This window comes from Rattus norvegicus, chromosome 19, assembly GCF_021556685.1.
Source record: "Rattus norvegicus strain SHRSP/BbbUtx chromosome 19, alternate assembly SHRSP_T2T, whole genome shotgun sequence".
Taxonomy (NCBI): Eukaryota; Metazoa; Chordata; class Mammalia; order Rodentia; family Muridae; genus Rattus; species Rattus norvegicus.
This window is the reverse complement of record NC_141552.1, coordinates 18,233,495-18,248,532: the sequence shown is the minus strand read 5'-3', so window position 1 is coordinate 18,248,532 and position 15,038 is coordinate 18,233,495. Positions and strand designations below refer to the sequence as shown.

Genomic DNA, 15,038 nt, shown 5'->3' with positions numbered 1-15,038 from the left:
GACAAGGTGTTAATTTATAGCCCTGGCTGTCCTGGAACTCACAATGCCTCTACCTCCCAACGGATGGAATTAAAGGCATGTGCCAACATGCACTGCCACTAATTAATTTTTAATTAAACATGCTGGCACAATCCAGTAATCCCAGTGCTTAAGAGGCCGAGGCAGGCAGATATATGGTTTCCTGACAAGTCTGATCTACAGAGAGTATGTCAGAATAGCCAGGGCCAAACAGAGAAACCCTGTCTCAAAAAATAAACAACAAAATGAACTTGTTTTAAAGAAGAGAGGAACGATTTAACAGAAAATTAGAGACGAAGATACAAATGATATTGGGTAGTGCAGAGCCTAGCTTCTGAGATGAAACTGGACACAATGGGATTAGGGTGGGGATTCTCATCTTGGACTGGGAGACAGAGGGTGACTTCAGGCATGGAAGGCTCAGTCAGTCATTAGTCAGGATTCTCAATCAAGAGGGTGTTGTAAGATCCAAAATGTGTGAGCAGTGTTCTTCTGCATGAGACTAGAGGAACCCGCCTACCCATACAAAACAGCAAATGAAGAGTAATCACAAATATACGTCTGGGAGTCCACAAGAGGTTATGGTCCACCTTAGTGTGGATTATTCAGAGCACAGGTGGAGAGGAGTAGAAGAGCTGATGGTGGCTGAGGCAGGAGAGGAGTTCGGGTGTGAATTTGAGCCAGTAAAGGAGCTTGTAGGTTGGGCAGAGCAATGAGAGGTGTAACAGCATAGCTGTTGAGATCCTTCAGATTAATTTGTCTTAAGATCCTCATGCCATAGCCAAGGACAGGAGTAGATCTGACTATTGGGTGGCTGGGCTCACATAGCCCAACAGGTTTGGCCTTGCATCTGTGGGATTCCAAGTCTCTCCCTTTAGACACAGCCATGGAGAAGGTGTAGCAGTGAATTTGCAATGCTTGGCTTATGGTGTTGAGTACTTCATGCTCCACAGAGCTAGGAAATGTCCTAGAAGCCAGGGAGGCTGAGCCATGATTAGGACAGGTCTCCAGGAGAGAGAAATGATAACGAAAGTCACTAAGAATTTCCTGAATCACAGTGTCTGTTAACCATATATTTTATTTACTTATTTTTATGGGCCTGAGTGTTTCACCTAATACATGCTTGTGCACCATGTGGTATGTCTGGTGCCCATGAAGTCCAGAACGTTCCATTGAACTGCAATTACAGGCTAATAGGAGCCACCATGTGGGCACTGGGAACTGAACCCTGGTCTTCTGCTCTTAGCCACTAAACCAACCATCTCTTCAGCACCCCCACCTCATTGTATTGTCATTAAGATTTAACCATTTGGCCTTCAGTATTTGAATTAATGAAGATGTGACAAGAGTTATAGTTACCATGATGGTTCAGGCATAGACAGGCAGGCATCTCATTGTATACAAAATATAAATTCTTTCTTTCTTTCTTCCCTTCTTTCTTTCTTTATCTTTCTTTGTTTTACTCTTGGAAACAGGGTTTCTTTTGTGTAGCTGACCTGGAACTAGCTCTGTAGAGGGAGCTGGCCTAGAATTCACAGAGATCTGTCTGCCTCTGCCTCCCAAGTGTTAGGATCAAAGGCCTGTGCCACCACCATCACACATCCTTCTGTTTTAAAGGAAAAATGTAGCCCTACATGGCAGCACGAGTTTAGTCCCAGTATAGACATTTTTCTAGAGTTCCTGAAGGGCTTGCTGCCTTCCCCTTTAGCCCTGGCTAACTGTGAGAGCTCCACACCTCTGGGGTTTGCTTCATAAGAGTCTGGATGATGAGGGTCACAGGCTGATATATCTGTGTACAGCAAAGGATGCTTGGTGAAGGTCAAGTGGGTACAGATCAGCAGGTAGATGCTCTGCCACCCAGCCTCATGGCCTCAGTTTGATCATGGGTGAAAGCAGAGAACTGAGTCCACATTGTGTCCTCTGCTCTCCATGTGCATATCATGGCACAGGAACACCACAAACTACATAAAATGTAAAATGCTGAAATGCTGAGAGAAGAGGCCTATGGTAGGCACCTCCTACACCTGAGACTTCCAACCACGAAAAGCAGGGGGTAGAGAGTGAGGATGCAGAGTGCACACAGGTCAGGACAAGGCCATGTTACTGAAGCCTCCATGTTTGGTGAGCAGGCTCTGGGGCACCATGAGGGACATCAGGAGCTTCTGCACTTTGTAGAATTACAGGGTTCCATGTTACCTCACATGCCCATGATTTGCCCCCTACTGCAGGGAGAAGCCAACACCAGAAGCCTCCAGCTCCCAGCCCTGCTTTTGCCATGTAGGTTTACCCAGAACAGCTTGGAAGTCCCTGGACCTGGAGTCTCAGGTGGTTGTGAGCCACCTGACCCTGGTGCTGGAGACTGAACTCAAGTCTTCTGCAAGAGCAGCAAAGACCCGTGCGCTGCCTGGCCCATCCAGGGCTGTGAAATGGTGTTTATTTTCATCTGAACAAGCCCAACAACAGTTTAGGTCCCTAGAAGCCACATAAACCTGGATACAGTAGTGTCTGTCATCCAGCACTTCCCACAGGGAGATAGGAGCCTAAAGTGGACAGTCTCTAGGATTAGGGGGAAGGGCTAGCCTAGCATACACAGCCATGGATGAGAGGTAGAAGGTGAGGACTTGTGCTCAGGTTGTCCCTGACCTTTACACAAGCACATGAGTACCTGTACTCACAGAAACGCCATACAGTCATAGGTGAGAAAAGAAATAAAAACAAACAATATTGAAAATACAATATACTGGGGCTGGAGGGATGGCTCAGTGGTTAAGACCACTCACTGCTCTTCCAGGGGATCTGAGTTCAATTCCCAGCAACAACACTGTGTCTTATAACCATTTCTAATCTCATCTTCTACCCTCTACTGTTGTGTCTGAAAACAGGGACAGTGTACTCACTCATATGGACAAAATAAATAGTTTTTGTTTTAATCCTTTTCTAAAAAAAGAAACCCATCTGTGACACATGATCATTGTGTGATTCCAAATGTCCCTAAGTCAGTACAGTACTATTGCTACATGGTCACCAGTTGTGTCAGTCTTGGTAGTAGAATGGCACAGTTGAAAATATGCTGGTCACAGTGACCAGGCAGCCTAGAAAGCTAACAATGAGCAGAGAAGGCTGTGCTGTGTCCAAGTCCTCTACCCCACACTGCCACCTCATCCCTATGAATAGAGCAATAAAGAACAGATGAGGAATCGTCCAGGTTTGTTTCCTCTTTGATTTCTTTATTAACCTAGCCCCTGTGCTACATGTAACCTTGTCACATCTTCTGTCCCATTCCTAAGCCCTCATACCTGTCAGATAAGACAGGGATCTTGCTTTGGGGGGAAGCTCTGGTCCCTCTCTGTCCTAAGAGGCTCTGAGCCATCGCTGAAAGAGAGTCCTCTGAGGATTGAGGGAAGTCCATAGCCAGTGCTCTGACTTCCAGGAAGGTTTGAGGAAGGTGGTCCTCTTCTTGTGGTGCCTCTAGTAGGAGCAGCCCACACTTGGGCCCAGCTCCCACTGTCAGGAAAAGGTGGGTGGCTCTGGTATTTGCACAGCTCTCCAGCTGAATGAACAGTGCATCTCTCCTCTCTCTCTTGGAGGAAGTCTCCAGTCTCTGGTGCAGGTGCTGTTCCCAAGGCAAAGGAAAGGGAAGTGCAGAGTGAGGACTCCCAGGATCCTTTAAACCTTGTCTGCATTGTCTTCATTAATTTTTATGTTTAATTTTTATTCCATGTGTATTGATCTCATTGTAGGGGTGTGCATTCCAAAGCATGAATATTGAAGGTAGAGGAAAAAGCATGGGAGTCACTTTATCCTACCGTGTGGGGTCCCAGGCTCTGAACCGGGTTGTTGAGCTTGGCTACAAAGAGCTTTCATACTGAATTTCCTACTGGCTCCGATTTCAGGGAGAGTGTGTCATAGAGACCAGATTGGCCAGTAAACTACTGTTCATCCTGCCTCAAGCATTGCCATCTAGTTCATGAAAGGTTGAGTTATTGACATGAGGAACAGGGGATGGCCCGAGGTGCATGACTGAGGCTATCTCTGCTCAGTGGCATGCCTTTGGGGACTGATAGTTTTCATCACTGAGATGTCATTTGACTGCAGTGCTCCTCTGGAGAGAAGGAGTCTCTTTTGCCAGGACATCAGGCTCTCCAGACAGGCCTGGAAGGTGGAGGTCTAGAGGCCAGGCCTGCATTCCTCTTCAGAAGCTGCATTTACCACTCTGGACAGTGCTATAGCACAGGGTCACATATCCAGTTCTACCCTGAGACCTGCTGATAAAGAATGTCTATCCTGGGACAATGTCTATCATCGGTTCAAGGTGTGGCCCAACCAACTTATTATAAAGGATGATAGTGGTTGGTTGAAAAAGGCAGTAACTTTCTATGAACCATATATTAAGTTTTTATGTATACTAAAATTAACAATGGAAAGAACAGTGGTAGGAGTGGAAGCTAGAGGACAACTGCTGAAAATGCTTGCTTTGGAAAATGCTAATAAAGAGTATAGGAGAGCATAATTACCTATAAAGGAGACTGGGGATATTAATGCTTATATGAAGGCATGTAAGTATATCTTCTCTGAAAATGGAAAGATGCATTTTTGGCACGTATTGATCCAGATAGAGTTATTAAATTATATATTGAAATACTCTTGAATATCCTATAGGCACTTTAGCTCAAGATGAGCTGCCTTTAGAATGGATATATATTAAATTTAACTTTAACAAAACATTAACAACATATGAGGAACAAATTTCTTTAATTATTCAGCAAGGCATACAAAGACCTGTTACACTGTGGGGATATGATTGTGCTGCTTTTGTTTTCTCATTAAGCAAAAATAAAGTGGAATATTTAATGCAGACGTCTGAAGTTTTTCAATTAGCCATGATTTCTTACACTAGAAATACTGAATTTCATTTTCCCCATAGTAAATTCTGGGATTGCTTAAGAAAACAAAAAAAAATGTGATAAATACACTAATTTCTGTTGACCCATTACCATCTGCCCTTACTGTGTTTACAGATGGCTCCAAGACCAAAGATCTAAGACAGATGGCTTATTGGACCAAAGATTAATTTTGGGGACAAGAATCTTCTTTTGGGTCAGTACAACAAAATGAAGTATTAGCAGTAAGTAATGTATTGCCGGATTTTACTCATGATGTAAAAATATTATAGCCGAGTCAGCTTATGTTGTAGGAGTAGTACAGAATATTGCAACTGCTGTTGTTTCTACATCTAAGCCTATATTAAATGTTATTCTCACATATTAAAGGACTATTGTTATTCTGAAACTCCAGAATATTTTTTACACATATTAGATCACATTCAAGATTGCCAGCATCTTTAACACATGGCAATCATATGGTAGATCAATTAGTGGCATTTGCTACCCCAGAAGAAAACAGTCATAATCATGCCAATACAGGATATTTGCATATTAAATATAAGGTTCCCTATTCTGAAGCCAAACAAATTACTGCTAATTGTCTTATTTGTAAGCCTTCACTTATAAAATGTATTGCATCTGAAATTAATCCCAGAAGAATGCAACCTAATACATCGTGGCAGATGGATGGAACCCATATTTCTGAGTTTGGTCGCCTTTCATATATACATGTAAGCATAGATAATTTTTCAATATTTGTATGGGCTACACCATTGCCAGGAGTATGCACTACTCATGTTATACAGCATCTATTGGAAACTTCTGCTGTTATGGGACCACCTTCTAAAATTAAAACTGATTATGGACCAACATATATTTCTTATCAATTTAAACAATTTTGTCGGCTCTTCCGGGAAAATGGCGACTCCTGCAGGTGCTCCAGAGTTGCTGCCTCCATGGAGCCTGTGACCTCCATGGGCCCTGCTGGGGAACCCTGCCTGCGGGGCCAGCCTCAGCCCATGCACAATGTGCTCCCTGCCCCGTGGCTTTGAGCCCCCAGTTCCTGAGGACGTGGGGCGGCAGAGTTTGGCGGAGCTGTGGGAGAGGTTGAGGCGCCAGGAGAGACTTTTGGGCAAAGAAAAATTCATTTGCAAATTGCCCGACAAAGGTAAAAAGATCTCAGACACCACTGCCAAACTGAAAGCTGCCATTTCAGAAAGTGAAGAGGTCAGAGGGAGAACGGAACTACTTCATCCCGTCAGTGTTGACTGTAAGCTAAGGCATAAAGCATCCACAAGAGTTGATACCGACATAGACAAGGCCCAGAATTCTGACCTGATGCTTGATACTTCATCATTAGTTCCTGAATGTTTGTCAGTAGACATTGAATCATCTAAAACAACCTCAGAAACACAGGAACCTACACAGCTCACTCACAAAGGCAATGAAGAGACTTTGGAGACTAGCTGCACAGTGAGTACCAGCCCATCTGTCCGCATCACAGCCCAGGCTCCCCCATCTGAAGTTAATGAACATCTCCCCCAGCATTCAAGTCAAGCGGAAGAGATTTCCAGCAGCGTCAACAGTCTGTTTATCACTAAATTGCAAAAGATCACAACTGCAGACCAGACTGAACCCTCAGAAGAAAACACCAGCACTGAGAACTTTCCAGAACTGCAGAGTGAGACTCCTAAGAAGCCTCATTACATGACAGTGCTAGAAATGCGAGCTAGAAACCCAGTGCCCCCTCCTCATAAGTTTAAGACCAATGTGTTACCCACACAACAGAGTGACTCACCAAGTCATTGTCAGAGGGCTCAGTCTCCTGCTTCCTCAGAAGAGCAGCGACACAGGGGTAGGCAGCATCTTGATGATGTCACAGCAGCTCGCCTTCTTCTGCTCCACCACCTGCCTGCACAGCTGCTCTCCGTAGAAGAGTAGCTGGCTCTGCAGAAAGTGCAGAAGCAGATTTATGAGGAGATGCGGGCAAAGCTCGCAGCACAGAAACTATCCGAGAGACTGAATATTACAATCCAGAGCTACAATCCAGAAGGGGAGTCTTCAGGGAGATACCGAGAAGTGAGGGATGAAGATGATGCCCAGTCCTCGGACGAATGCTGAAAATGAGCGCTGGGAGATCCCGGGAGTTGACTGTTGAGCTTACATTGTCTCATCAAACTTCCTAACAAGTACCAAGAGTGTCAGACCTTGTTGAGGGACAGTAGTTCAAGTTACACAAAGGTAGCTACAAAATAAGAACCCAGTTTGTCTTTCAGAAGATGATCTTCACATGCTTGAACAGTTCAATATTTGAACATTGTGTTTGGCCGTATTGTGTTACAGTTTTGCAGTATATTGTGCATTGGTCTGATATTTTAGTGTGAGTAGAACACACGTTTTCTTTAAGATATCTGCTTTTTCCTTCTTCGTATTCTTATCAGATAGTACTGCTTACACCCCTTCTGGTGAAATACTTTGTTATCCCAGGCACCTAAAGTGAATTAGGAAGGCCTGGTCCCCTCACTCGAGAAATGAGGGGAGCAGTCTAAAGAATGGTACGCATGCTTGCATGGACACATTCCTGAGACGCTGGATGTGAAATGCCGCAAACAACACTCGGGAACCACCACCACTGTGTCTGCTGCTCTGTCCTCTCTTGGGGCGACTGCTGTCACCTGTGATGAGGTTAAGGAGCACTTGGAAGAAGTGCTGGGTGGGGAGGGTCTTCTGAGCTGGTGTGGGGAACTGCTCCTGGCTGCCCTAGGCTTGAACTCATTGCCATCTGGGATGATAGGTCCCTGTACAGGACACTCGTGCTTGGTAAGGAAACCGGTGTTTTTCTAAGAGTTACAGTTGAATTGTCAGTATATTGCTTTTTTTCCTTGTTAAACCCACAGAGGTGTTTACAGGCTGTAGAAACCTCAGTCCTGTATGTGCACATTTGTGCTTTTTAAAATGATTATATGATCATTTCCAGCAAAGATAACAATGTTATCAAAAAGCCTTTGTCTATTATGTGGAACTTGTAAAGGAGAAATAAAATACCAATCAGAGCAAAAAAAAAAAACCATTTTGTCAATGATATCATACTGTACATATTACTGGCATAGAACGCCATGCACAAGGACAAGCTTTTGTTGAAAGAGTTCACCATACCCTGAAATGACAAATTATAAAATTAAAAAGGAGGAAAAGAGATGACCTTACACAGCCTGAATGGAGTTGGCATACCAGTCCCAGAGTAATATTGGCATAAGCATTATTTTTTATTAATCTTCTTAATTTACCACAAGGTGAAGTTATATGCAGAGCAGATAGACTCTTTATTGGACTTCTCTCTGAAGGCATGGAACAGACAATATGGATAAAAATTGCCCGAGATGCTGAATGACAGGAAGGGACATTACTGTATGTAGGGGAGAGGGTTTTGTCTCCTTACAGGATGGGAGACTATTCTGGTTACCCGGGAGACAGATCCAAGCACAGAATGATAAGAACCGCTCCCTACCCTCAGAGGAATCCAGTTAAACCAGCTACATTTTCTCCTGATGGATGTTCTCCGGAGATGAAGGAGGTGTCCTCCATTACTGAGGCCCTGGCTTCTCTTAGTGTCGACCTACGACAACGGAGAAGGATCGATGCAGTGACAACCCCATTACCTAGGTGAGGCAATTAAGTACTGAAAGGAAAACTATGTTGTCTCCTACAGGAAGTCCTTTACTGCTGAGCACGTATTCTTAGCAGTGTGTGCTTTACTCACGGTTTCTTCTGTTGCGGCCAATGCGAGTTTTCAGGCTTATATTCCTTGTCCACCTTTATTTGAACCTGCTACTTGGCGGGGAAACAGATGTGGTTTTATACACCACCCCAAGCATTTTATCATCTCTTTGGAATAATTTGACCTTTTGAATAGACGTGATGGAGCTTTGTATAATTTTCCTTATGCTGGATTAAAGATGCCTTTGTGTTTAGGAAAGAGACCAGGCCTACAAATGGGTTATTAAAATTGGCGATTACCAGGAATAATTGTTACAGGCTCCAGGATTGACAGCTTGGTCTATAACCAAAATTGGAATAACATTACATTTGTTAGCGAGCCAGTATATCCTATTTGTGCTTGGTTTACTTATGTAGGCTTAAAATATCTCCCATGCAATTGGAAATACTGCCCTGGCATATTTCGAAAAATTATTCAAGATAAATGAATAAATTGGGGTCCTTATGGCCAATTATTAATACATGTTCAGAATGGAATGTTACCACTTGTGATTTGTCAAATGTTACCAGGATGAACTGAGAGGAGAATGAACGCCTTAATGGATGCTTGCTGATGGAGTGTGGAGATGGAGGCATTGCTGATAACCGACTGGCCTCTGTGGAAGATCCTACTGCGTTTCAAGTTCATTTGTGGAAGACTGCCACTGCATTAAAAGAAGTTGTGCTTGCTAATGAAAGCTTTTCTGGGACTGCTCAATCTGCCTCTCAGTATAATTTTATGATGTTTAAGAAAGAAAAGGTTACTACTTGTATTCCTATGCCATATTTGTTTTTAATAGGTAGATTTAATTTTAATAATGGATTTCCTTATATTAACTGTCATTTGTATTCATGTATTAATTCATCTGTTCAGTTTAACATGAAACAAAATTCTATTAATATATGCAACAAAAATATATCTATGGATGCCTGTTAATTTGGGACGTCATTGGTCTCAAGAGCCTCTTAATCATGTGATTATTGTTTTTTTTTTTAATAATCTGCTGAAGAGAAGTAAAAGAATTCTTGGAGTCATTGTAGCGACTATTTTAAGCCTTATTTCTGTTGCTACTTTGGCAGCGATTTCCAGCATAGCATTAAAAACACTTATTGAGACAAAGCGTTTTGTTGAAGACTGGCTTAAAGATTCACATGAGTTATGGATAGAGCAAACTAAAATTGATACTAGACTTCCACATCAAGTAGATGCTTCAAAACAAACAGTAGAATGGCTGGGTCGAATGATGTTATCTATTGAAAAATATGAGGATTTAAGATATGATTGAAATTCCACTACTTTTGTGTCAATAAATATATGGATAATGATACAGAACATGATTGGAAGTGAATTCAAGCCTATATAGAAGGTAATGAAAGTGCTACAAAAGTAAGTAATGCCTTGAAATATGATGTGCGAATGTCTTTTGGTAAACAGCTAGAAGATACTACCCCTATGGAAATAGCTAAATTATTGGCTGATCAATTGACAGGATTAGATCCCAAGGCTTGGCTTCAAAGGATTTTCCATAGCTTGGGAGGAGCTAGTTTTGCCATAATCTTATGTACATTATGTATTATGTTGCTTTATTTTTACATGATTAAACCCCTACAAGGACATTTGGCTATGTTATGGAAAGTGTTACTTTAAAACAAAAGAAAAAAGAAGGAATTGTTAAGACATAGAGATGCAGCTCCCAGGCAGGGTCAAGAAAGGCCTGGAGACAGGTGCAAGTAGGGGCTGGAATGCCGCCCTAGAGAAGAAAATGTTTCTCTCACTTGGACTTAAGCTATGTTCTGCTGTGTCCTGTTTCTGTGCAAGTGGTTTTAACGCTGTCTTGGTAATGGTGAGTATATTTTGATTATAATAAGAGAGGTGATTTGTTATATGAATATTTTGAGAAGAAGCTTTTGTTTATTCGTATTTCTTTGTTTAATCTTCCCTCAGTTGTTCCTGTTATCCTGGGAATAATGATCTTATGGTATCTTGGCAAGATGAAAATAGTAGTTATTCATATTCCTAGCTTTATAAGGATTAATAAAGCTTGCAACTGCGTGCAGTTTCTTATGCCTTTGCTCTGCACCCCCTGTGTCCTGGGGGTATGCGACCATACCCAGGGCCCCAACTCACTACACATTGACAATGGGTCACCCCACAAAACACAGAAGCATCTACCTTAGTCAAAAATGTACATTTTATTGAATGCATACACTAATACTGATTGATCATATCCATAGCTAAGATATTATGGGCAAAACTGTGGCCCAAAGTACATTCCTCTAAACTTATAAAGCGAGAGAAAGAAAGAAAGGAAGGAAGAAAGGAAGAAACGAAGAAAGAAAGAGAAAAGAAAAAGAAAAAACACAAAAAACTTTAGCTTCTCATAGGAACTTCACAGGAAGTGTTGTCTGGTGATCAGTTCTGATTGGGCCATTTTAGATAGAACAGTGCATAGTGACACTTAATATGTTGGGTCCTATAGAAAGCTTTCTGCAATATAGGAATTTTAATGAAACTCATACAGAACACAGAGAACAGGAAAGGATGTGATCACCATGTCCTTCCTCTCTATCAGGTTATTTTTCTGTGTCCATGATTGTCCGGCATAGAACAGCAACAATCTGAAATAGCTGGTAGACATGGAAAAAATTGACTAAAATTATAGTTGTGGGTTACACACCTCAACAATGGCTAATGCTGTCCTCAGAGTCCTCGGAGGCTCCTCTTATAAGCCTATCTATTGGAAAGTGGAAGCAGGTTTATCTGAGCTCAAGGTGAACCTGGCCAGCCAGGGAGAGGGCAACATGGGATACTTGAGACCCTCTCTTAAACCAGCATAAAAACCAACCCTTCATTCAAAGCATCATCTATTAATTCTTTATTATTTACCACTTTCTCCCTACCAGTCTTTCGGTCTGGAATGGTAGAAAAGAACTGGGAATGATTTTCAATTCTAATGACCTTGATCTCTCTTTCCTTAGGTGCACATTAAGAATGCATGCAAACGGGTATCACCATCTGAACAACTTAGTATCATCTACTCAGTATATCTAGCCTAACACTGTGCTATGACAATCTCAAGCTTCCTTGAGTTTCGCTGACCTAGCAAGAAGTATGAAGTACTGAGGTCACACCCCAGGGATCCTTTCAAGGGGTTAGAAGAAAACCATGAGAGATGCTCCACTTCTTTGTCCTTAGATTAAATCACATTGACACAATGTGGGTGGACTATTTAACCAGACATCTTTCTCCCAACCCCACCTTTCTGAGTTCACACCATGGCAGAATTCATGCCACACCACCCTAGATATTGAGTTTAGTGATATGTAATTATTATTTAAACCTATGTATTAAATTTTGTAATTTTGTTAATTTTTGTGGTTTTCACAGTCTTCTTTGATTAACTTTCCTAGTTTTATTAATTTATCTCCTGTGTTCTGTGGTATTTTATCCTTCCCTTCAAACTAAAGTATTCCTTTTAGGATTCTCTACAGAGCTGCCTTACTGGTTATACATATTTTGTTAAATTTATTTTTAGTATGCATTAGTCAGCACAGTAGCTGGGCAGCTGCCTGCCCTCCATGGTATCAGATCTACTTTCCAAACAATAGCACTCAACTCTTACTGACTGTAGCATCTTGGCTGCTCTTTGTTCCCCTTGGACAGCCCTCAGGACCAGGCTCTCCTCTCCCTTAACCATGGCTGCTGTCCTCTTCCTCTCTCCTCTCCATCACACTCGTTCTTCCTTTATTCTCTGGCAGCTTCTTCCTCCTTCTTCCCTCCTCATGATCCTCTCTAGCAAAGCCCTCAAAGCTCACCTCCCCCATCTCTGCTGTGCAGCTGTTGGCTGTTGGCTTCTTTATAATCACAGTTAACCGGGAGCAGGGTCAGTTTTGGGGGGTTAGCCAGTAGTGAGTTCTCCAAATTAGAATTAAAATACAAGAATTAGGCCAATACACTACAGGGGATTCTTTTGTTTTGTTTTGGTTTAATTTTTCTTTTACCTTTTTACTATTTATTTTATTTTTGGCTATTTTATTAATTTGTTATTTTATTTACTTATATTTCAACTGTGGCCCCCTTTCCAGTATCCCCACATCAAACCGTACTTCCCATTTCTGCTCAGCTTTGCCTATGTGACAGTGCTCCCCGACCACACATATCCATTCCCACCTCACACCTCTAGGATCCCTATTTGGTGGGCAACAGGTTTCACAAGAGCCAAGGGCCTACCACTGCATTAATGCCAGGGAAGTCAATCAATCCTCTTCTACACAGTGACCTAGAACCATAGACCCATCCTTGTATACACTTTGGCTGGCAAAAGTGGTCCCTAGGAGCTGGGGGATTGGTGACAGACAGACTAGTTAAATATTAAAGACCAATGATTGCTGCTTTCCCTTCTTTTTCTGATTGTGGGTGAAATTATGTTTGTGTGCTTGTCTTTTTTTCTTTTTGAGATTATTTCGAGGTGATTAATTTCTTGCTTTTTGGGGGTATAGTTTAGCTCATTGTCTTTGAGTTTTCCTCCTATTATCATCTGTTATGGTGTCTTAGAGAAAAATATTGTTTAAATTTGGATTTGTCATGAAATATCTTGGTTTCTCCATTCATGATGATTGAGAATTATGCTGGGTATAGGATCCTGGGTCTGCATTACATCTGTCCAGGATTTCCTGGCTTTTGGAGTCTCTGTTGAGAAGTCTGGTGTAATTCAGATAGGTCTGAATTCATTTGTTACTGCATATTTATACCTTACCCCTTTTAATATTCTTTCTTTGATCTGTGCATTTAGGGTTTTAATTATTATGTGAATGGAGGAATATTTTCTGGTCTGCTCCCATCTGTCAGATTCTATGGCAGTGGTTCTCAACACTTCTACTGCTGCACACCTGTAATACAGCGCTTCATGCTGTGATGACTCCCACCATAAAATTATTTCAGTACTACTTCATAACTAATATTGCTACTCTTATAAGTCATAATATGCAAGGTATCTGATATACAATCTTTGTGAGTGGTCGTGGCCCAGAGTTTGAGAAACATTGCATTATATACACTTTTATTTATTTATTTTTTTAAAGTGAGGCCTTCATCTAAGAAGGTCCTGATGCAGGTGTAAGAGCAGAGACACCCTGACGTAGTGACAAGTTAGGAGGCCCAAGGCCACTTGCCTTAATGGCAACAGAGATTCCTGGCTAAAGGCACAATCTGAAATCACTGTCCCCAGGACATTTCTTACCTCAGTTTTCCCCATTATACAGTGTGTCTGCTTGGCCATGTCTGTCCAGGAAGCCAGTCCCCGTAGTCTCTAATACAGACAGAATGCTAAAGGCAAGAATGTTTTCCCTCTGTTGGCTCCCAGTCACTTCTATAGAAGTAAGTTCAAATCCCCTGTGGGTAAATGTGTGTCTCACATAATGTGTGATACTTGAAATGTTATCCATTTGAGTTGACAAAAACCAACTCTCACTTCAGATTTACAGCTGACCAACACTTAGTTTCAGGAGAATGAAGAAGCTGGCCAGGCCTGCAGAGTCAGATCCCCTCCCTGCCTGGGACAATCCCACCCACAGCAGACTTCAGCTTCACCTAGCAGCTGTTATCAGAAAATCTGACCTTAAGGTTCTGAAGTCCACACATGCACAAACCCTAACGTTGTCAGATGGTGGATATGGGGTTTTCTCCAATTTAAAATCATTCAGGCCTCTTTTCGCCCCTGGGATGCCCCCTGTTCTCTCTGGTCTGTTCTTCTCCAAAGTCACCTCTCAGAAGGGGCACTTTGCTCTAACTCCTCCTTGGTACCCACCCAGCATTGTGACTGGAGGATCCTATGGAGTTGTAGCTCTGAGCTGGGAGGGGCAGGTCTCACCCTGACTTGAAGAAGCCTGTTTTCGCAGCTGAGCTAGATCTGAGGAACAGGTGCTTTTAAAGAAGCATGTGAAAGTATCTCCTGCAGGAGAGCCCACCCTGCAGGGAAAGTCACACAGGACAGGGAAAAGTGGCTTCCCAACTTTCCCAGGGCTCTCAAACCAGGGAGGGTACCTGATTTCAGAGAGTTTGAGAAAGGCCTCCATCTCCCTGAAAGACTTCCCTCAATCATAAGTCCCACCACTATCCCAGGCTCAGCAAAGCCCTCCACCTGCCAGTTCCCTGCAAATGAAACCCAGTCTGGAGAATTGAGGATAACACTTCTAGGAAAAGGGAGACACAAGCGTCTGGGGGTCCTGGCCTGGAATCTGTCCCTTAGGCTCTCCTCACTTCCCCTAGGTGCCTAGGGCAGAGGCAGGGTCAGGAGAAGGGGGAGGGGTAAGTTCATGGTCAGGGGCAGGGTCAGGGGCAAGCTGTGACCTCCAGCCAAAAGATAGGCTTTGGGTCCATGG

The 15,038-nt window shown here is 42.6% G+C and overlaps 2 protein-coding genes and 1 pseudogene across 5 annotated transcripts in view; 2 read left to right on the top strand and 1 right to left on the bottom strand.

Moving 5' to 3' along the window:
- The window catches only part of LOC147998959 (disks large homolog 5-like), a 37,389-nt gene extending 30,645 nt beyond the window's left edge, over window positions 1-6,744 (bottom strand). For all 4 annotated transcript variants that reach the window (XM_087595689.1, XM_087595687.1, XM_087595691.1 and 1 more), the window contains exon 1: window positions 6,700-6,744. The gene's annotated coding sequence lies outside the window, so the exon portion shown is untranslated. The remainder of the gene's footprint in view (window positions 1-6,699) is intronic.
- LOC147998954 (disks large homolog 5-like) overlaps window positions 1-15,038 on the top strand; it is a 124,855-nt gene that overhangs the window by 48,507 nt on the left and 61,310 nt on the right. The gene's annotated exons all lie outside the window — the stretch shown is intronic.
- LOC147998958 (DNA-directed RNA polymerase II subunit GRINL1A pseudogene) lies at window positions 5,928-7,052 on the top strand (annotated as a pseudogene).